This window comes from Oncorhynchus kisutch, linkage group LG14 (assembly GCF_002021735.2).
Source record: "Oncorhynchus kisutch isolate 150728-3 linkage group LG14, Okis_V2, whole genome shotgun sequence".
In the NCBI taxonomy this organism is placed as follows: Eukaryota; Metazoa; Chordata; class Actinopteri; order Salmoniformes; family Salmonidae; genus Oncorhynchus; species Oncorhynchus kisutch.
The window spans coordinates 26,112,867-26,137,807 of NC_034187.2; the positions used below are offsets into that span (position 1 = coordinate 26,112,867).

Sequence of the window (24,941 nt, forward strand, 5' to 3'; positions counted from 1 at the left end):
GCCACGGAAGGAGAGTTGTATGGCATTGAAGCTTGCCTGGAGGGTTGTTAACACAGTGTCCAAAGAAGGGCCAGAAGTATACAGAATGGTGTCGTCTGCATAGAGGTGGATCAGAGACTCGCCAGCAGCAAGAGCGACCTCATTGATGTATACAGAGAAGAGAGTCGGTCCAAGAATTGAACCCTGTGGCACCCCCATAGAGACTGCCAGAGGTCCGGACAGCAGACCCTCCGATTTGACACACTGAACTCTATCAGAGAAGTAGTTGGTGGAACAGGCGAGGCAATCATTTGAGAAACCAATGCAGTTCTACTACACAATACATTTTTTTAAAGCCGCGTTAGACAGGATTACCTACACATACTGACCAGCTCAAATAGACAGAAGCGTGCTTCATGGCAGACCAATCCGAACTCATCTCTCGGCATGTCCAGCCCACTCATTATCTCAGCCAATCATGGCTAGCGGGAAGGTTGCTGTCGTTTTCTGTGGCTAAACCAACCAGTCTCGTAATTTAACAATTTGATTCGTATTTACAGATGGCATACAAGTCTGTTATTAAGTCACATACAAGTAAGTTCACATGTTCCAGAAGGCATTTCTGCCAAAAAACACATTTTGATTTTAAAAGAAAGGTTACGTTCAAATGGCTCTCCTGTGAAGTAATGACCCGCGACATATGCCTAGTTTCCTGAAACGAATCACACAATTCTAAAAAACAGTTTTTGCTTTCTCCTTATGGGGTATAATGTGTAGATTGATTAGGGAAAAAACAATTGAATCAATTTTAGAATAAGGCTGTAACGTAACAAAATATGGAAAAAGTTAAGGGGTCTGAATACTTTCTGACGACATTGTATATGTTGCTCTAAGAGTTGTGCAAAGTTGGTAGAATCTAATTCAAAATGATTTACAGCTATAATTGCTGACAAAGGTGCTTCCACCAAGTATTAACTCAGGGGTGTGAAGACATTACTATTCATTTCAAGCATTTCTATACTTTTCTTTCACTTTGAAAATGTGGAGCAGGTTGTGTACATATGGAGGGAAAAAAATGTAATTTAAACCCTTTTTAGATGTAATTTTAAGGCAGCAAATTGACAACTGTGCAAGAGGTGTGTAGACTTTCACTAGGCACTGTAGCTCCTCCATTGAACAAACCTGGACCCAACCCTACTTTGAACTGTGGTTGACAGCAGTTTGAGATCTGAAATATGAAGTAAACCATCTGCAAGTCTTTATATCTGTTGGCAAGTACAAGTCACGGTGGTCTGCTACTGGTCTGCTGCTGTCAGTTTTCAAACGATAAATGGGAATTTCCATCGAAAAGGGCCAATTAGCACCAATATGTGAAGCATGGCCGATCCTTGCCGTTCTGCCACCCTAGGTGAGACCAAAAGATAGTCCCCCAGTAAGCAAAATGATATTGAAAAGATGTCTAAAATATGTATTTTCCACACTTTGAGTTACGATTAAATTAAGGTTCTGAATGAAAGGTGAAAATATATTTTCCGTATGTTTAAAATACATATTTTCAAGGGTCCTAGACTACAGATTAACAATATATATATACACATTATGAGGTTTTAATATTGTTCCACAGTTGTTTTCTATTTCTCTCTCTCTCTCTGCCTCTTATAAAAGAGACCCCTCTGAGAAATGTGTGACTGAGACAGAACTCTGCAGGGGAGTGTAGGAGATAAGACTTGTCAGACATTCCACTATAAATCAACTTGGACATTTACTGCTAAGCTTTTAGATAACACACCAAAAGCCTTGTTTATATAGCTGTGTATGCATGGTTTTGGTCTAATGAATAAAAGATAATGACGTAGGCAGTGACATCACTTCGGGGTTGATAAAATAACATGGGACCTTAGCTTTGATTCAGAACTTACTCGGAAACATGCGTGCTATGTTCCTGATTGTCTGCAATTGCATTAATAAAGGTTTTGAATGATTTAATTAAAGATATTGTCATAATGCTAATTTCACCAATGAGCCAATGATTGACAAGGCACAAGGAGGAACGAACCCCAACAAATGCCCAACTATGTGGAAAGCCTGCTGTTTGTAAAACACCAAAAAAAGATGTCAGATCCAGACAGGAACAAAAAAAAGACGTCAGCTCGTGCTTACTGGGGTATAGCCTACCATGTTGGCCCCAATGGAATTTCATGAATGCCCATCCATGTGGTAAGCCCACCGTTTGTAAAACAGGTCACTGCATTGGCTTTATCAACCCTGATTCCCATGACTAATCCATTTGGCCATTTAAGCTCTGAATATCAGCTATCCAACTTTATCAGGAGTTACCGTGAGCCTATTCACAATGTGTTTAAATATATTTTTTATTGAACCTTTATTTAACTATGCAGAAGTATTTTATTTTTCGCTATGAACAGCTGATCATGACAATGGGGTGAAACTTCTAGACAAAAGATGTGATTGTCCCTTCCATATTGTCCATTTTACTTGGACCTATCCTGTTTTTAGGATATACTGTTTGTTAACATGACAGCACATTTTGTATTTGATTAAGCACCATTTAGGTTAGGCTATTTGATCGGAGAAACCTGCATGATGTAAAAAGCATCCATCTCACTACATTGTCAAACATTTTATCTTTTAGGCTACAGAAAAGGCCACATACTCTTTTTACCATATCCTATACCTGCTGCATGATTTATGTTAGATTATTTTTTGGATGGAACGTTGGTGGAGCGCCACAGCGATGAATCTCTTCAACAGTACCTGAAGAGGCGTGCTGGGAATGAACAATCAAAATATTTTGCGCCCCTGCCTTCGATAAAGTGGGACTGATTATCACAGGGCGGCATCAGCGCTCACCTAAAAAACCATATGCCACTGGTTGAGAGAAATTGTCATTGTTTTTGGGCAGAATTGTGAGGTTGTATGTGTTGTTGTTGGAGGTGTGTCTTGGACAGTTTAGCTCAGAAAATGTCGCCCTCGTCCATCTGCCGCCGAAGGCGACCGCCTAATCCTACCTTTAAGAGTCTATATTTTGGGGGGGGAAATGCATAGATACACTTTTCAACAATTTTCCATCTTAAAAATTCGACATAAATAAAAGATTGGGTTTATGTTGACGTAAACACCCCTGCCAACTAATATAAACACTTATATTTCATTTTGGGGAAGTTGTTAACCTTCTGCAAGAGAAGGGAGGATAATGAAAGTTTAACTTCTTATGGCTGGGGGCAGTATTGAGTAGCTTGGATGAATAAGGTGCCCAGAGTAAACTGCCTGCTCCTCAGTCCCAGAAGCTAAGATATGCATATTATATATATGGTATATTTGGATAGAAAACACTCTGAAGTTTCTAAAACTGATTGAATGATGTCTGTGAGTATAACAGACGTCATATGGCAGGCAAAAACCTGAGAAAAAATCCAACCAGGAAGTGTGAAATCTGAGGTTTGTAGTTTTTCAACTCTTGGCCTATCGAATACACAGTGGGATATTTGTCATACTGCACTTCCTAAGGCTTCCACTAGATGTCAACAGTCTTTAGAACCTTGTTTGATGCTTCTACTGTGAAGTGGGGGCGAATGAGAGGGGAATGAGTCGGGGCTCTGGCAGAGAGCCATGAGCTGACCACGCTCGTTCACGTGAGAGCGAGCTCTGTTCCATTGCATTTCTACAGACAGAGGAATTCTCCGGTTGGAACATTAATGAAGATTTATGTTAAAAACATCCTAAAGATTGATTCTATACTTCGTTTGACATGTTTCAACGGACTGTAACGGAACTTCTGCTCCTAGTGAGCGTGCGTCATGAATTTTGATTTGTGAACTAAACGTGCTAACAAAAGGAGGTATTTGGACATAAATTATGGACTTTATTGAACAAAACAAACATTTATTGTGGAACTGGGATTCCTGGGAGTGCATTCTGATGAAGATCATCAAAGGTAAGTGAATATCTATAATGCTATTTCTGACTTCTGTTGACTCCAACATGGCGGATATCTTTTTGGGTTGTTTTGGTCTCTGAGTGCTGTACTCAGATTATAGCATGGTGTGCTTTTTCCATAAAGTTTTTTTGAAATCTGACACAGCGGTTGCATTAAGGAGAAGTAGATCTAAAATTTCATGCATAACAATTGTATCTTTTAGCAATGTTTCTGTAAGTATTTCTGTAAATTGATGTGGCTCTCTGCAAAATCACCGGATGTTTTGGAACTACTGAACGTAACGCGCCAATGTAAACTCAGATTTCTGGATATAAATATGCACTTTATCGAACAAAACATACATGTATTGTGTAACATGATGTCCTATGAGTGTCATCTGATGAAGATGATCAAAGGTTAGTGATTAATTTGATCTATATTTCTGCTTTTTGTGACTCCTCTCTTTGGCTGGAAAATGGCTGTGTTTTTCTGTGACTTGGCTCTGACCTAATATAATCATTTGGTTTGCTTTTGCTGTAAAGCCTTTTTGAAATCGGACACTGTGGAGGGATTAACAAGAGGTGTATCTTTTTAAAATGGTGTAATGTTCTATGTTTGAGGAATATTAATTATGAGATTTCTGTTGTTTTGAATTTGGCGCCCTGCACTTTCACTGGCTGTTGTCATATCGATCCCGTTAGCGGGATCTCAGCCCAAAGAGGTTTTTAAGTAATGGTAAATGTACCAATTATTTATAGTGATTTTACTGATTTGAAATTCGTTTATCAAGTATTAGGTGGTTAAAACTCGTGAACCAAAAATCTGTAACAGAATTACTGCAACTGAAATAGCTACAATGGGAAATCATAATAGTGATAAACCACAGTTGGGTCACCTGCTACTGTCCTCCCTTCCACTTGCATACTGTTATTGTCAGCTCATAATGGTTTTATTTGTCTTCTGTTGTCTGGTGGAAAAACCCTCCCTCTCCCTTTCCCCTTCTCCTCCCCCCTCCCTCTCTCTGCCTCTCGCTCTCACTCTTAAGTTAATGTCACCTCTCCCAGCTCTTACTGACACCTACCCAGGTGCCACCTTTCTTTCCATTTACTGTAACCAGCATCTACACTCACTGAGTACCGGCCGACACTGGGCGTCCATGGACATGGAAAAGTAGTTGAAATTTGGTCAGTCCACGTTGGCCGCTATGTTAACGTCCACAAACGGACCGAGCCACATCCGAACCTAACATAGATGTACATTATCGGTCAAAAGTTTTAGAACACCTACTCATTCAAGGGTTTTTCTTTATTTGTACTATTTTCTACAATGTAGAATAATAGTGAACACATCAAAACTATGAAATAACACATATGGAATCAGTAGTAACCAAAAACGTGTTAAACAAATGATTAAAAGTAGCCATCTGCTATTATTCTACAATGTAGAAATTAGAAAAACCCTTGAATGAGAACGATGTTCTTAAACTTTTGACCGGTAGTGTATGATTCACAAGTTTGAATAGCACAGTACAGTACAGTACTGTACAGTGAGTAGAGCACAGTAGACTACAGTCCAATACAATACAGTGAATAAAAGTAGAGTATAGTTCAGTAATCTATGCTGTACTGTACTCTACTGTGCTGTGATGTCCAAACTTGTGAAACATCAGGAGAATAATTATGCAGCGAATGGGAGACCCATGAGGCAACGCACAATTTGCCCAGCATTGTCCGGTTAGGGGAGGGTTTGGCAGGCCAGAATGTCCTTGTCCCATCGCGCTCTAGCGACTCCTGTGGCGGGCCGGGTCCATGCATGCTGACACAGTCGGCAGTTGTACGGTGTTTCCTCCGACACATTGGTGCCTGCTGGCTTCGGGGTTAAGCAGGCACAAGGCTCTCGACCTTGGCCTCTACCGAGTCCGTACGGGAGTTGCAGCAATGGGACAAGACTGTAACTACCAATTGAATATCACGAAATTGGGGATAAAAAGGGTAAAAAGCACAAAAAATATATATAATAAGAAAAATAAAGTAAAAATAGCATACATTTTAAAGTGAATAAACTGAGTCAAAGCGTAATTCCGTTACCATGAAATTGCCATAATACATCACGTAATTTACATTGCCTATAGCAAAACAATGTTTGATACAAAACTAAAGATTATGTAACCATCAACAACCCCATCTCCCCAAAACCAACAAAGACACACACACAGTCTAGCAGCTCCTGACCCTCTGGGAGGCTGGCGGGGAATTCCAATGTGATGGGAGATCTGCTTTATCTCAGAAGGCAGTTTTTCCTCCAGCACACTAATAAATCACTGTGTCTGCTCCCATTGAGCAGCTCTTTAACCAGCCTCCCAGGGGCTCCCAGGAAAACCACACGCTCTTAATCAATACGCACAATGGTAAACCAAATATCCACACTGCAATACACTAAAACCTAATAAAACTGTGCCAGGCTTAAGAGGGATTTGTGTAGAGAATTTGAATATCCAGGATGAAGAGAAAACCCCTGAGATGTGCCGTCTTGTTTGCAGACAAGAGTCCTCTGAGGGGCAGGATAGATGTAGAGTAAACAATACATCCCTTAACGCCAGCTAAACAATACACCCCACCCCCCCCATACACAGCTAGAGCCCAAACAACAATCAACTGCAAGAACCATAATTACCACATATTCAACTAGGATCCTGGAAGCACATCCTAATGTTTGGAAAACAACTATTTTTTTGAGACCTGGACACTGTGTCTCCTCAGCTTCCTAAGTCTAACCCCACATGCTCTCTTTCTCGCTGATGTTGAATGGGAAGAGGAAGGATGTCTGGTGGTGTGGGGGAGGGAGACAGCTGGGCTGGAGCAGGGTGTTGGGACTGGGACTGGGATGGGCATGTGGTGGGTTTGGGGAGGGGAGTGGCAAGGTTAGCTGGGCTATGCGTCGCTAATGAGACGTGACAGGGGAAAGGCTAGCCTACACGCCACCGCACTCCCCATCCCCCATTTTTCATTCTGTAGCTCGCAAACACACACCACACACACCTCACCAGAGTGGGTTGGGTCTCTGTATTTAAATCAGCCATTTACAGAGCAGACCGAGTACCTCAGCCTTCCACAGCACATTACCATACAAAACGCCAGGCAGAAATAGGATCAATGCATTATTCAAATTACAGTGAAGTCACTTTATCAATAATTTATATGGATTTCTTCCTCCGAAATTGCAGAAAGACAAAAGAGGAGACTCAAATCAAATATTTTTTTGTGGGTCACATCCACATATTTAGCAGATGTTATTGCAGGTGTATTGAAATGCTTGTGTTCCTAGCTCCAACAGTGCAGTAGTATCTAACAATTCACAACAATACACACATCTAAAAGTAAAAGAATGGAATTAAGAAATATATAAATATTAGATTGAGCAATGTCGGAGAGGCATTGACTAAAATACAGTAGAATACAATACAGTATATATATATGAGATGAGTAAAGTAGTATGTAAACATTATTTAAACATGATTAAAGTGACTAGTGTTCCCATTATTAAAATGGCCAGTGATTCCAAGTCTTTGTACATAGGGCAGCAGCCTCTAAGGTGCAGGGTTGCGTAACTGGGTGGAAGCCGGCTAATGATGGCTATTTAACAGTCTGATGGCCTTGAGATAAAAGCTGTGTTCCAGTCTCTTGTCCCATTGTTGATGCACCTGACCTCACCTTCTGGATGATAGCGGGGTGAACAGGCTGTGGCTCGGGTGGTTGATGGCCTTCCTGTGGCATTGGGTGCTGTAGGTGTCCTGGAGGGCAGGTAGTTTGCCCCCAGTGATACATTTGGCAGACCGCACCACATTCTGGAGAGCCCTGCGGTTGCGGGCGGTGCAGTTGCCGTACCAGGTGGAGATACAGCCCGACAGGATGCTCTCAGTTGTGCATCTGTAAAGGTTTGAGAGGGTTTTAGGGGCCAAGACAAATTTCTTCAGACTCCTGAGGTTGAAGAGGTGCTATTGCACAGAGGTGCTATCGCACCTTCTTCACCACACTGTCTGTGTGGGTGGACCATTTCAGACCGTCAGTGATGTATACACCGAGGAACTTTAAGGAACTGTGTTGAGAATCAGTGAAGTGGAGGTCCAGGAAGTCCAGGACCCAGTTGCACAGGGCGGTGTTCAGACCCAGGGCCTCAAGCTTAATGATGAGCTTGGAGGGTACGATGGTGTTGAATGCTAAGCTATACTCAATGAACAGCATTCTTACATAGGTATTCCTCTTGTCCAGATGGGATAGGTAGTTCAGTTACCTTTGCTTTCTTGGGTACAGGAACAATGGTGGACATATTGAAGCAAGTGGGGACAGCAGACTGGGATAGGGAAAGATTTAATATTTCCGTAAACACTCCAGCCAGCTGGTCTTTGCATGCTCTGAGGATGCGGCAAGGAATGCCGTCTGGACCGGCAGCCTTGCGAGGGTTAACACGCTTTAATGTCTTACTCACATCGGCCATGGAGAAGAAGAGCCCACCGTCCTTGGTAGCGGGCTGCGTCGGTGGCACTGTGTTATCCTCAAAGCAGGCAAAGAAGGTGTTTAGCTTGTCAGGAAGCAAGATGTCGGTGTCCGAAGTGGCTGGTTTTAACTTTGTAGCCCCTGCCACATACGTCTTGTGTCTGTGAGATCTCTGGGTCCAATTCATATCCTACTAAAATTTCAGCTCTCCCAAAACCCTCCTGTTCAACCTTTATCAGATCATTAACAGTGGCTGTCTTCTCACGCCACAGTGCAGCTCACACGTGTGCACAGCCATGAATTTGCATAAGGTAGACAGTAACAATTGGGATAACTTGATCTACTAAGTGTTCTATAGTTAAAGCAGAGGCCAAATGCCGATTTGACTACTGTTTTTGCAATGCCCCAGATAGTCCAGAGTTGCAGATCGGTCTAGTTCTTCAATTGGTTACTGTGCCATTTAGTTCAACATTCCAAAAGGCACTGTGCATTGAGATTTTCTCATTGAATCAGTGTTCTTCACACACACATGCATAAACACTCCACACGCTTGGATGTGTCAAAGACATATGTGTGCTGGTGACCTCACCTGACCCATACCGAATTTGCACTGAATAAAATTGAGGATTAAATCACTTCATATATTCCTCTTTTGAAAGAGCTTCAAAATCTCTTTAGGACCAATCAACATGCCATTGACACAAAGAAAGAAAGCAGATGACAAACACCAGCAGTAGAAAAATACATACATTCACTGCATTGTAAGGTACCCAGTAGCACATTTGATCCTCATTAAAAAGTGTCAAAGACAAGGTTCTCTTTCAGCACCTGATCAAATTTATGCTAGGTTATATTATTTTCCCTGTCATCAATACAACTATTTTAGAAGCCAGTCATCAGTCATCTGCTGATTATCCCGCACGCCTTTCACCATCGTCTCGCACACCTGTCCCCATCGTCTCACGCACCTGCGCCTCATGACACTCACCTGGACTCCATCTCCTCCTTGATCATCTTCCCTATACCTGTCACTCCCCTTGGTTCTTTCCTCAGGTGTTATTGACTCTGTTATCATGTCGGTGAGTTGTTTGTGTTTCGTGTTCATTGTTTATTGTTTATTTTATTTATTAAAACACTCACTCCTTGAACTTGCTTCCCGACTCTCAGCGCATTCGTTACAAAAACACCAAAGCCTTGAATTGATAGTACACAGTTTAACAGTTCACTCATTCATATAGCCTTTAGCGCTCCATAACCCACAGGGATTTTCTCTTCATTTACTTACAATGAAGATGTAGAAGAAGGCAATTGATTTCTAAGGTCTTCTCTAATCATTTAAGGTGCCCTGACAGTTCATTGCTCGAACATCCAATTAGCATTGTCTTAGAGCAAAGCTGTCCCAAGTTATCATCAAAAAAGTCAGGACGTGTGGCTCCCTGAGCTGGAAATTGAGGTTTGGGACACCAAACCTCAGAAGAGAAACTCTGTACTGGTCTTCTACCAACACATCTCAGCTGATTGTTGACTAGGAGAGTGCTGGGGGAATAACAAGTAGGCTCTCTCTGCGTCATTCTCGTTGAGAGCTTTGCTTTACTACTGTGCTAACTAATGAGCCGGACTCTAACTTCACAGCATCATCTCAGGCAGGATGGCAGACAGTCAAAATCCCCATTCCCCAGGCCAGCTGCTGAGCATGTACTAAAACAGCTGGTTCACAATCAGTAGATCAGCTGTCTGTTCCGGGAGAATGAGCAAGTGTTCACCATTGACACTTCTGTGAGTTCAGACTTGACACACACCTGTGGTGTGTTTACGGACATATTCAATCGCTCCCTATCCCTGTCTGTTGTCCTCACATGCTTCAAGACAGCTACCATTGTTCCTGTATCCAAGAAGGCAAAGATAACTGAACTAAATGACTACTGCCCCATAGCACTCACTTCTGTCATCATGAAGTGCTTAGAGAGACTAGTCAAGGATCATATCACCTCCACTTTACCGACCACACTAGACCCACTTCAGTTTGCATACCGACCCAACAGGTCCACAGACAACGCAATCGCCATCACACTGCACTATCCCATCAGGACAAAAGGAATACCTATGTAAGAATGCTGTTCATTGACTACAGCTCAGCATTCAACACCATAGTAGCCTCCAAGGTCATCATCAAGCTAGAGGCCCTGGATCTCAACCCCGCCCTGTGCAATTGGGTCCTGGACTTTCTGACGATAGGAAACAACATCACCACTTCGCTGACCTTCAACACTGGGGCCCCACAAGGGTGTGTGCTCAGCCCCCTCCTGTACTTCCTGTTCACCCACGACTGTGTGAACATGCACGCCTCCAACGCAATCATCAAGTTTGTAGACAACACAACAGTAGTGGGCTTGATTACCAACAACGATGAGGTGAGGGCCCTCGGAGTGTGGTGTCAGGAAAACAACCTCTCACTCAACGTCAACAAAACAAAGATGATCGTGGACTTCAGGAAACAGCAGAGGGAGCACCCCTCTATCCACATCGAAGGGACAGCAGTGGAGAGGGTGGCAAGTTTTAAGTTCCTCGGTGTACACATCACAGACAAACTGAAATGGTCCACTCATACAGACAGTATGGTGAAGAAGGTGTTACAGCGCCACTTCAACCTCAGGAGGCTGAAGAAATTTGGCTTGTCACCCAAAACCCTGACAAACTTTTACAGATGCACAATAGAGAGCATCCTGTTGGGCTGCATCACAGCCTGGTATGGCAACTGCTCTGCACTCAACTGCAAGGCTCTCCAGAGGGTGGTGCGGTCTGCACAACGCATCACCAGTGACAAACTACCTGCCCTCCATGACACCTACAGCACCCGATGTCACAGGAAGGTCAAAAAGATCATCAAGGACTTCAACCACCCGAGCCACTGCCTGTTCACACTGCTACCATCCAGAAGGCGAGGTCAGTACAGGTGCATCAAAGCTGGGACCGAGAGACTGAAACACAGCTTCTATCTCAAGGCCATCAGACTGCTAAACAGCAATCACAAACTCAGAGAGGCTGCTGCCTACATTGGGACCCAATCACTGGCCACTTTAATAAATGGATCACTAGACACTTTATACAATTCACACTAAATAATGTCACTTAATAATGTTTACATATCTTGCATTACTCATATCACATATACTGTATACTGTATTTTATACCATCTATTGCACCTTGCCTATGCCGCTCGGCCATTGCTCATCCATATTCTTACAATTGAAGTCGGAAGTTTACATACACCTTAGCCAAATACATTTCAACACAGTTTTTCACAATTCCTGACATTTAATCCTAGTAAAAAGTCCATGGTCTTAGGTCAGTTAGGATCACCACTTTATATTAAGAATGTGAAATGTCAGTGGAGAGAATGATTTATTTCAGTTTTATTTCTTTCATCACATTCCCAGTGGGTCAGAACTTTACATACACTTAAATAGTATTTGGAAGCATTGCCTTTAAATTGTTTAACTCAGGTCAAACGTTCCGGGTAGCCTTCCACAAGCTTCCCACAATAAGCTGGGTGAATTTTGGCCCATTCCTCCTGACAGAGCTGGTGTTGTAGGCCTCCTTGCTCGCACACGCTTTTCAGTTCTGCCCACAAATTTTCTATAGGATTGAGGTCAGGGCTTTGTGATGGACACTCCAATACCTTGACTTTGTTGTCCTTAAGCCATTTTGCCACAACTTTGGAAGTATGCTTGGGGTCATTGTCCATTTGGAAGACCCATTTGTTACCAAGCTTTAACTTCCTGACTGATGTTTTGAGATGATGCTTCAATATATCCACATAATTTCCATTCCTCATGAAGCCATCGATTTTGTGAAGTGCACCAGTCCCTCCTGCAGCAAATCACCCCAACAGCATGATGCTGCCACCCCCGTGCTTCACGGTTGGGATGGTGTTCTTTGGCTTGCAAGCCTCCCCCTTTTTCCTCCAAACATAACCATGGTCATTAAGGCTAAACAGTTCTATTTTTGTTTCATCAGACCAGAGGACATTTCTCCAAAAGGTACTTTGTCCCCATGTGCAGTTAGTCTGGCTTTTTATGGCGGTTATGGAGCAGTGGCTTCTTCCTTGCTGTGCGGCCTTTCAGGTTACGTCAATATAGGACTCGTTTTACTGTGGATATATATACTTTTGTACCTGTTTCCTCCAGCATCTTCACAACGACCTTCGCTGTTGTTCTGGGATTGATTTGCACTTTTTGCACCAAAGTACATTCAGCTCTAGGAGACTGAACGCGTCTTTTTCCTGAGCGGTATGACGGCTGCGTGGTCCCATGGTGTTTATACCTGTGTACTATTGATTGTACAGATGAACGTGGGACTTTCAGGTGTTTGGAAATTGCTCGTAAGGATGAAGCAGACTTATGGAGGTCTACAATTTTTTTCTGAGGTCTTGGATGATTTCTTTTGATTTTCCCATGATGTCAAGCAAAGAGGCACTGAGTTTGAAGGTAGGCCTTGAAATACATCCACAGGTACACCTCCAATTGACTCAAATGATGTCAATTAGCCTATCAGAAGCTTCTAAAGCCATGACATAATTTGCTGAAATTTTCCAAGCTGTTAAAGGCACAGTCAACTTAGTGTATGTAAACTTCTGACCCACTGGAATTGTGATACAGTGAATTATAAGTTAAATAATCAACAATTGTTGGAAAAATTACTTGTGTCATTCACAAAGTAGATGTCCTAACCGGCTTGCCAAAACTATAGTTTGTTAACTTCTTACGGATCAGTGGGACGCTAGCATCTCACCCCGACAACATCCGGTGAAATTGCAGAGCGCGAAATGCAAATTTCAGAAATCGTAATAAAAATTCATAAAAATACAAGTGTCATAATCATTTAAAAGCTCAACTTCTTGTTAATCGAGCCGCGTTGTCAGATTTCAAAAAGGCTTTACAGCGAAAGCACACCATGCAATTATCTGAGGACAGCGCCCCGACACACAAAAGCATTACACACATTTTCCAACCAAGCAGAGATGTCACGAAAGTCAGAAATAGTGATAAAATAAATCACTTACCTTTGAAGATCTTCATCTGGTTGCAATCACAAGGGTCCCAGATACATAATAAATGGTCCTTTTGATCGATAAAGTCCTTTATATTCCCAAAAAGTCTGTTTCATTGGCGCGTTAGACTCAGTAATCCACCTGTTTCCCTCGTTCAAAATGCATACAAATGAATCCTGTAAGTTACCAATAAACTTCTTCCAAACATATCGAAAAACGTTCATAATCAATCCTCAGGTACCCTAATATGTAAATAAATTAGAAAATTTTAAGACGGAGAATACAGGAGACCATTACCGGAGATAAATAACGAAGTACGCGACCTCACCGGAACGCGCAACAAACACTACAGCCAAAATGGGAGCCACTTACTAAAATTTTCCGAAAACAAGCCTGAAACTCTTTCTAAAGACTGTTGACATCTAGTGGAAGCCCTAGGAACTGCAATCTGGGATGTCTTCCTTTTATATTCCCATTGACAGCCATAGTAATCAAGGGTGCGCTGATTGTGTTTTTTTCTGGATGGATTGTCCTCGGGTTTTCACCTGAAATTTGTAGCACAAGCATATCGCTACACTCATGTAAACATCTGCTACCCATGTGTATGTGACAAATACAATTTGATTTGACCTAGCCACCTTTGCCCAAAATGACATAATGGATCAATCACCATTCAGTCAGAATCTACCCTACACATTTTACCCTAAAGGACAGTAGAAAAAAACATTGTGTCGTTGTGTCGTCTGTGAGTCACAGGGACAGACTCACGGAGGCATGTAACAAAGGGCTTAGCGCTGCAGTGCTCTGGTCCACCAGGCATATCAGTTGGGCAGTGAATCCACTCATTCTATTGATTACAGCCTTCATTAGGAGAGCTACCAGAAACAACTGGAACAGATGAAAAAAGAAAAGCACACGGACCAAACAAAACAACTGAGGACACAAAAGGTGGTCTGCATGTCAACACAACTCATGGAAGCTAGTGATCCTCTGTGTTATGCTGTGTGTGCAAATGAATGAGTGCATCATTCAACAGTCTGCCTTGACATTACAAACAATGAAGGAACTGGAAGTCTGTGGTAAACTAGCCTGAGCTTGAGAGTCTATAGCCAGTCTCTCATGGTGACATTCAACATCTTGGGAAACAAAGGCAGTGACCTGCTTTTTTAAAATTTGGGTCAGCAAGCATTCAACAGGAACTTGAAATGAGAAGCAGTGAGTGTATGCTTTTAATGATTATGTAAGCACAGGCCTGAAGTGTCTGCCTCCAAAGAGGCATCTTAAGCAATAATTGATGTTCGCCGTAGGATGAAAACAGTGGCTTCTTTGCCTCACAGATTGTTTAGTGAGCACTCACTTGTCCATTGTTAGTGAGCTCTATATTTTCCGGTCCCAGAGTCAACAGCATAGAAGGCCAAAGTCCAACTGATCATCCAAGTGCTCATAGGCTCTCAAGTCACAACCTACACATGCCAACATAGATATAAACTGTGTGCTGATGTTTGTGGAATTTGGAGGATGATGGAGGCAACAGGGGAAAGAGTCTCAGAGCCACAAAGTCCCTTGCTCTTGTCAGCATACTTGGGGTCCAACATGTACGCTGCGGCGTGTATGGGCTTCAGGCAGAAGTCTTCACGCTTTTTGATGTATTTCAGAACTGCAGTTTCCTCTGCTTGGAACAACAGTGAAGTGGGCAGGGCGGTACAGATTTCTTCTCTTACATCTGCAAGCAGAGTCTGAACATCAGACAGACATTGGCTCTCAATCCGTGCAATGGCTACTGCTATTGGTTTCAGGAGTTTCAGGCTGATGGGGCTGTCCATATCGGCAGATTGTGATATGGCCATTTCTTTGAGAGACTACTTCCCCTCCAGGAGACTGTCCAAAATGATGACACCACCACCCCAAAGGGTGTTGCTGGGCAGCTTCAATGTGGTGATCTTATTATTCTCAATTTGCTTGGTGAGGTAGATGGCTGCTATAACTTGATGACCCTTCAAATACCAAACCATTTCCTTGGCTCTCTTGTAGAATGTATCCATTGTTTTCAGTGCCATGATGTCCTTGAGGAGCAGTACAGCCAATGGGTGCAATGTGAGGGTAGCGCTCCTCCACTTTAGACCAAGCAGCCTTCATGTTCACAGCATTGTCTGTCACCAGTGCAAATACCTTCTGTGTTCCAAGGTCATTGATGACTGCCTTCAGCTCACACAGAACCCATGGGCCATAGTGCATAAATGTATTTTGTCCCCCCACACCAAACGCGATCATGACACGCAGGTTAAAATATCAAAACAATCTCTGAACCAATTACATTAATTTGGGGAAGGGTCGAAAAGCATTAAACATTTATGGCAATTTAGCTAGTTAGCTTGCAAATGCTAGCTAATTTGTCCTATTTAGCTAGTTTGCTGTTGCTAGCTAATTTGTCCTGAGTTATAAACATTTAGTTGTTATTTTACCTGAAATGCACAAGGTCCCCTACTCCGACAATTAATCTGCACATAAAACTATCAAGACCGAATCATTTCTCGTCATCTCTCCTCCTTCTAGGCTTTTTGTTCTCTAAACTTTATATTGCGATTGGCAATTTTCATAAATTAGGTGCATTACCGCCACTGACCCTGTTCGTCTTTCAGTCACCCACGTGGGTATAACCAATGAGGAGATGGCACGTGGGTACCTGCTTCTATAAACCAATGAGGAGATGGGAGAGGCAGGACTTGCAGCGTGATCTGCGTCAGAAATAGAACTGACTTCTATTTTAGCCCTTGTCATCGCAGACGCTCGTTGGCGCGCGCGAGCAGTGTGTGTACAATAATTTAATAATATAGATTTCTACATTTATTTTGCAATACTCGAGTACGCAACGCGAGCAGTGTAGTCAGTCTGTCATCTGCAATGTAGAGACCGGTGTGTCTGTTGTCCCTTGTGTCTGTGCTCTTGTAGAATACTGGTGCAGGGGTGGAGATGTAGTTAATTATTCCTTGCCCACGGACATTCGACCACCCATCAGAGATGATTGCAATACAGTCTGCTTTCTATGATTCGCTTGACCTTCATTTGAACTCTGTTGAACTCTGTATCCAGCAAATTAGTAGATAAAGCATGTCTGGCTGGAGGGGTGCATGCTGGGTGAAGAACATTTAGAAATCTCTTCCAATACACATTGCCTGTGAGCATCAGAGGTGAACCAGTTGCATACACAGCTCGAGCAAGACATTCATCAGCATTTATCAGACTATGTTCCTCCATTGAGTGAAAAAATCTTCTGATTCCAGGAGGACCATGAGCTATTGCTATCGATAAGGTGTCTGATTCATCATTTTCACCTCGAATAGAAGCAGAAGGACTTTTGTCAGAGGTTGCTTCTTGTGAGCGCTGAGGGAACTTCATGCACTTGGCCAGATGATTCTGCATCTTTGTTGCATTCTTCACATATGGTTTGGCACAGTATTTGCAAATACACCCCGCTTTTTCCTGCAGCTGCAGTGAATTGTCTCCACACGTCAGATTGTGCCCGTGGCATTTTCCTGTAAAGATGAGAAAAAAAAATTGTAAAAGAAAGCCTAATACAATTCCATGTACAGATAAATAGTTTAGCAGTTAGGTTAAACAACTCCTGTAAGATAAATGTTTTATAATGAAAAATGTATGGAAACATGTGAATTAACACTCCTCAGTTAGCAGGCTCAATCAAGCTAAAACCCACATGGTAGCAAAAACTAACTAGCAGAAATAGTTTTAAATGATTTAAATACACTTTGCTGATGGCTACTATTTACTAGGTAACAAAAAATAATGTATGTCATAAAATATATTCACCACCCAGTGTTGTAATCAAAACTTACCAGAAAGCATGTAGTCCTTGGGTCAGACAGTGTAGTAGAGTGGGCTCAATAGCATCTCATTAGTGTGCAAGATCTGGAGAATCAGCTGTACATGTGATGGAAGAGTGCACTGCACATGTGATGGAAGAATGCACTGTGCATGCAGAGGGTTACAATTCCATTGAATTGGGGATACTTTAACCAAAACATCCAACAAGACATAGAATTGCCTTATGTGTATCCCACAAAAAAAGGTTCAATGTTATAAGCTAACTTTTTTTGATGAATTTAAGCAAAATTCCAGGACTTAACTTCTCATGGAAAATATCCGGGAAAATTCTGGAAATTTACTGGAAAGTTTCCGACCCTTTGCAACCCTAGACCTGACATTCTACTAGCTTCTACTTTTAAAAATCCACCTTTCCAGAAACAAGTCTCTCACTGTTGCCGCTTGCTATAGACCACCCTCTGCCCCCAGCTGTGCCCTGGACACCATATGTGAATTGATTGCCCCCCATCTATCTTCGGAGCTCGTGCTGCTAGGTGACCTAAACTGGGACAAGCTTAACAAGCCGGCCATCCTACAATCTAAGCTTGATGCCCTCCATCTCACACAAATGATCAATGAACCCACCAGGTACAACTCCAAATCCGTATACAAGGGCACCCTCATAGATATCATCCTAACCAACTTGCCCTACAAATACACCTCTGCTGTTTTCAACCAAGATCTCAGCAATCACTGCCTCATTGCCTGCATCCGTAATGGGTCTGCGGTCAAACGACCACCCCTCATCACTGTCAAACGTTCCCTTCAGCGAGCAAACGTACACTTCAGCGAGCTGGCCTTTCTAATCGACCTGGCCCGGTATCCTGGAAGGATATTGACCTCATCCCATCAGTAGAGGATGCCTGGGTATTCTTTAAAAGTGCTTTCCTCACCATCTTAAATAAGCATGCCCCATTCAAAATGTAGAACCAAGAACAGATATAGCCTTTGGTTCTCTACAGACCTGACTGCCCTTGACCAGCACAATAACATCCTGTGGCGTTCTGCATTAGCATCGAATAGCCCCAGTCATATGCAACTTTTCAGGGAAGTTAGGAACCAATATACACAGGCAGTTAAGAAAGCTAAGGCTAGCTTTTTCAAGCAAAAATTTGCATCCTGTAGCACGAACTAAAAAAAGTTCTGAGACACTGCAAAGTCCATGGAGAATAAGAGCACCTCCTCCCAGCTGCCCACTGCACTGAGGCTAGGAAACACTGTCACCACCAATAAATCCACTATAATTGAGAATTTCAATAAGCATTTTTCTACGGCTGGCCATGCTTTCCACCTGGCTACCCCTATCCCGATCAACATCCCTCCACTCCCCACAGCAACTTGCCCAAGCATCCCCATGTCTCATTCACCCATTGTTGCAACCCCTATCACTAGCCTGTTCAACCTCTCTTTCGTATCATCTGAGATTCCCAAAGATTGGAAAGCTGCCGCGGTCATTCCCCTCTTCAAAGGTAGAGACACTCTAAACCCAAACTGCTACAGACCTATATCTATCCTACCCTGCCTTTCTAAGGTCTTCGTAAGCCAAGTTAACAAACAGATTACAGACCATTTTGAATCCCACCGTACCTTCTCCGCTTTGCAATCTGGTTTCAGAGCTGGTCATGGGTGCACCTCAGACACGCTCAAGGAACTAAACGATATCATAACCGCCATTGATAAGAGACATTACAGTGCAGCCGTATTCATTGACCTGGCCAAGGCTTTCGACTCTGTCAATCACCAAATTCTTATCGGCAGACTGAACAGCCTTGGTTTCTCAAATGATTGCCTCGCCTGGTTCACCAACTGCTTCTCTGATAGAGTTCAGTGTGTCAAATTGGAGGGCCTGTTGTCCGGACTAGAGGTTGACCGATTATGATTTTTCAACACCGATGCCGATTATTGGAGGACTCAAAAAAAAGCCGATGCCGATCAATCGGCCGATTTTTTTTGCATGTATTTTTTTTTGTAATAATGACAATTACAACAATACTGAATGAACACTTATTTTAACTTAATATAATACATCAATAAAAATCAATTTAGCCTCAAATAAATAATGAAACATGTTCAATTTGGTTTAAATAATGCAAAAACAAAGTGTTGGAGAAGTCGGCCATTAATTGGTCGACCTCTAGTCCGGACGTCTGGCAGTCTCTATGTGGGTGCCACAGGGTTCAATTCTCGGGCCGACTCTCTTCTCTGTATACATCAGTGATGTCGCTCTTGCTGCTGGTGATTCTGATTCACCTCTACGCAGACGACACCATTCTGTATACCTCTGGCCCTTCTTTGGACACAGTGTTAACTAACCTCCAGACGAGCTTCAATGCCATACAACTCTCCTTCTGTGGCCTCCAACTGCTCTTAAATGCAAGTAAAACTAAATGCATGCTCTTCAACCGATCGCTGCCCGCACCTGTCCGCCCGTCCAGCATCACTACTCTGGACGGTTCAGACTTTGAATATGTGGACAACTACAAATACCTGGGTGTCTGGTTAGACTGTAAACTCTCCTTCCAGAATCACATTAAGCATCTCCAATCCAAAATTAAATCTAGAATCGGCTTCCTATATCGGAACAAAGTATCCTTCACTCATGCTGCAAAACATACCCTCGTAAAACTGACCATCATACCAATCCTGGACTTCGGCGATGTAATTTACAAAATAGCCTCCAACACTCTACTTAACAAATTGGATGCAGTCTATCACAGTGCCATCCGTTTTGTCACCAAGGCCCCATATACTACCCACCACTGCGACCTGTACACTCTTGTTGGCTGGCCCTCGCTTCATACTCGTCACCAAACCCACTGGTTCCAGGTCATCTACAAGTCTTTGCTTGGCAAAGCCCCGCCTTATCTCAGTTCACTGGTCACCATAGCAGCACCCACCCATAGCACGTGCTCCAGCAGGTATATCTCACTGGTCACCCCCAAAGCCAATTCTTCCTTTGGTTGCCTTTCCTTCTAGTTCTCTGCTGCCAATGACTGGAACGAACTGCAAAACTGCTGGAGACTCATATCTCCCTCCCTAGCTTTAAGCACCAGCTGTCAGAGCAGCTCACAGATCACTGGACCTGTACATAGCCCATCCAACTACCTCATCCCCATACTGTATTTATTTATCTTGCTCCTTTGCACCCCAGTATCTCTACTTGCACATTCACACACAAACACATACATACACATATATACATACATACATACATACATATATATATATATTCTGCACATCTACCATTCCAGTGTTTAATTGCTATATTGTAATTACTTCGCCACCATGGCCTATTTATTGCCTTATCTCCCTTATCCTACCTCATTTGCACATACCGTGTATAGAATTTTCTACTGTATTATTGACTGTATGTTTGTTTATTCCATGTGCAACTCTGTGTTGTTGTATGTGTCGAACTGCTTTGCTTAATCTTGGCAAGGTCGCAGTTGCAAATGAGAACTTGTTCTCAACTAGCCTACCTGATAAAATAAAGGTGTAATATATAAAAATATATATATATATTTTTTACATCTAATCAGATGCCTGTGTGAGCCATTCTGACGCAACTCAATGACATACTGGTGGATTTCACACTCCATAGGGTCCTCCTATACACTAAACATCCTAAAGCAGACAAGTAAACACTCTGCTACCTGAGATAAGCCCAAAAACTAAATTCAAGTTGCCATAGAAGGAAAGAGGTTATTCAAATGGCGTTACTGTTGGAGTCAAATGTAAGTTTAATACATTGATCTGCCAACGTGGGAAAAAAAATACATTTGAATATTTGACGTTGACAAAATTGGGACACCACTCATTGCAACGCCGCATCCGTCACTTCAACAGTAAAGAGGCGATGTATAGGCTAGCAATAAATAACAACAACGTTTCACTTTTTATTGAATAATAGTAGAGGCCTTTATTATTATTTTTTGTATGTACAATTTAACAAGAGGTGTTCTAGTTAGAGGAATAGCATACGGATCAGACCGTTCTGTGTCGCTGCAACTTTGCCTACAAAAAGGCTACATAACAAGCCAGAAGAATGCAGTGGAAAGGCTTTGTTAGTAAACTATCGTAATCCATTAGCCATACCACGGAGCTATTGTTGCCTTGCTGACAGCAGTTCGATTATTCCTGCTAAAACCTTCGCTTGCCCATTCCTCGTGTGGAATAGGTTCGGCTGAATCGGAAATTAATCACAGTAAAAGTGGCCATTAAAGCAAACAAGTCCAGTGCAAACACGCAAAGAAACATTTCGGTAGCCTGTTAGCCACGTTCATAACCCTGTAATTACATGTCGGTTGCTACGTCCACTTTGACTAGTGCGCGGAGACTTGACAAGTTTTGTAAATGTTCATTAATAATATAGGTCGTTGACTGAATAGTTTGAAATGTCATACCTTGAGCCGACTTCAATATGCTCGAGCCTTCCTTTCCTTCTCTTTTTACAGAAATTATTCTTCCTTTCAAGTTGATTCCCGACTCAAGTTATGATAATTCCTTTTAGATTTTTTTTTGTCAACGGCACACATCCCCTTTGTAACACCGAGCATCACGCATAGATCGACGCCATATCCAACGAGAGAATGCCTTTAGTTGCACTTTGCCTCGACTTTTCAACAAATTCCATGTTTTTTTAGCGAGAAAATAAACTCAAGACGTGACCCTTTGCTTGGATTTGTTTTCCTGAAAAAAAGACATCCTTGCACGGCGCTTGGTTGGGTGGGTGGTGTGGCCTATCCGGAGGCTGTTTGCTGACTGGTTCAAATCTGTAATGAGTCGGGAATTGTCAGCTTGCGAGCGCCGTCTAGCTGTATGGGCGAGCAATATAGGTAGGTCATATAATAGGCCTCCAGTACTCATTAAATATTTAAAGTGTAGTTTATGAGTATTTAAAAGCCACAGTCTGGAAAATTGTAAACAATCAAAGAGTGGGTTACCAACATGTTAACAATGGAGCAAATGCATGCAATGACAGCTACAGATGCACTTTCACTAGATTGCTCTGTTATACTTCTTATGGCTGTGGGCAGTATTGAGTAGCTTGGATGAATATGGTGCCCAAAGTAAACTACCTGCTACTGGGGCCCAGTTGCTAATATATGCATATTATCAGTATATTTGGATAGACAGCACTCTGAAGTTTCTAAAACTGTTTGAATGATGTATGTGAGTATAACAGCACTTATATGGCAGGCAACAACCTGAGAAAAAATCCAACCAGGAAGTGGGAAATCTGAGGTTTGTATTTTTTCAAGTAATTTCCTATCGAATATACAGTGTCTATGGGGTCATATTGCACTTCCTAGGGCTTCCACTAGATGTCAACAGTCTTTAGAACCTTGTTTGAGGCTTCTACTGTGAAGGAGGGGGGAATGAGAGCTGATTGAGTCAGGGGTCTGGCAGAGTGCCATGAGCTGAACACGCTCACTCAGGTGAGAGTTAGCTGCGTTCCATTGCATTTCTACAGACAAAGGAATTCTCCGGTTGAAACATTATTGAAGATTTATGATAAAAACATCATAAAGATTGATTCTATACTTCGTTTGACATGTTTCTATGAACTGTAATATGACTTTTCGTCTGAACTTTCGCATGGACTTTCCCGCGCCTCGTGAGTTTGAAAGTGTGTACTAAACGCGCAAACAAAAAGGAGGTATTTGGACATAAATGATGGACTTTATCGAACAAATCAAACATTTATTGTGGAACTGGGATTCCTGGGAGTGCATTCTGATGAAGATCATCAAATGTAAGTGAATATTTATAATGCTATTTCTGACTTCTGTTGACTCCACAACATGGCGGATATCTGTATGGCTTGTTTTTGTCTCTGAGCGCTGTACTCAGATTATTGCATGGTGTGCTTTTTCGGGTAAAGCTTTTTTTAAATCTGACACAGCGCTTGCATTAAGGAGAAGTTTATCTAAAGTTCCATGCATATCAATTGTATTTTCATAAACATTTATGAAAGAGTATTTCTGTAAATTGATGTGGCTCTCTGCAAAATCACCGGATGTTTTGGAAGCAAAACATTACTGAACGTAACATGCCAATGTAAACTGAGATTTTTGTATATAAATATGAACTTTATCGAACAAAACATACAGTATATCACAAAAGTGAGTACACCCCTCACATTTTTGTAAATATTTGAGTATATCTTTTCATGTGACAGCACTGAAGAAATGACACTTTGCTACAATGTAAAGTAGTGAGTGTACAGCTTGTATAACAGTGTAAATTTCCCCTCGAAATTACTCAACCCTGTTATAATTACTCAACACAAAGTGTGCATACATACACCTGCATCTTCTCTAGGGATTTCAGATTCTTTACCGACTGACACCTGTGCAGTTGCGGTGTGAAGATTGTAGATCAGAACCTTTTAAACAATCAAACAAGCCTAAATAATTCAATAATAAGCTATATACCTAATACATTATTTACTTGTGTGTTTTGTCTTATGTGTATTCTTACAAAATAAGTGGCCTGGCCACAATGATAGTTGATTGCACTTAATGGTCTTCAGTGTGGAATTTACAGTCATCACTGAAGTACCACTGTCCTCCAACTGAGGGCGACCGGTTACATAAAGTTGATCCTGACCATGGATTCTGACTTCTCCAGAGAAAGAGTATTCGGCTTCTGTAACTATTTTCAAAATTATACTTTTTTTATGAAAGAAAATATGCATTCTTCCCGATTGCTTAAGTTAATTTCTTATCAAAAAAGCCAAGGTGATTATTCAAATATGATATTTTTACAATGATTATCTTGTGGTTGGCACAGGCCATCAGTTCCTAAATCCATTATCTTCTGCACTCTTCTATTCAAGCTGACATCCTATAACATTTCCTGAATGACAATATGAATGTGCATTTAGAGCAATACAATCTGGTCAAATGTGTTGTTATTGATGTCACATGTCTGAGTTTGTCTGCACAAACTGTATTGTAGCACATGCCCTGAGAATAGTGTTTTCTAACTTGAGTGCATCATATCTAGACCTTTAGATAAGTATGTTTACAGTAACCAGGCTGTATGTTTACTCTTTAAGAGTCTCATAATGACGAACATACGTTTCAGCAATACCCACAACCTCCTGGTTCCTAGCGACCTATGACACATGACACAGCTTGCTATTATTTTTGTTGTGTTGACCTTATGTCTTCCCATGTAATCTGATTATACATTACAAATGTGATATGGTCATTCTGCACTAGCTAAATATTCATGTAGAACTCATCAACTGTGAACCATTGCCATAGTGGGCTGCAGTCAGTGTTAATTTTCTCAAGGTGTCAAGCAAGCAGGCTTCATTTTAAGGTGAAACATTTCATATGATTTTTTTCGATACCATTTGATTTCAATTAAACCAAATTATATAAAACCAGTCTTCAATATGATTGCATGTATAGTATGTTTTTTGGACTATGGTGTGTTTTTTAGTCTGGGCCCTGTTATAGTGACTCCTCACTTTGGATGATGATGATGGGAAGGCTTGATAAAGGCCCAGTGTCTATCTGATTCTATCATACAGGAAGTGCTGCTGGAAAGTGTTTGTGTTACTAAGAAAGGGTCTGTTGTCCAGAAGCTG

At 41.9% G+C, this 24,941-nt stretch overlaps 1 protein-coding gene across 1 annotated transcript in view; it reads right to left on the reverse strand.

Moving 5' to 3' along the window:
* Positions 1-22,079, reverse strand: part of LOC109904090 (BTB/POZ domain-containing protein 7) — a 50,373-nt gene extending 28,294 nt beyond the window's left edge. The window contains exon 1 of the mRNA XM_031788137.1: positions 21,742-22,079. The gene's annotated coding sequence lies outside the window, so the exon portion shown is untranslated. The remainder of the gene's footprint in view (positions 1-21,741) is intronic.
* Between the last annotated feature and the right edge of the window lie 2,862 nt (positions 22,080-24,941).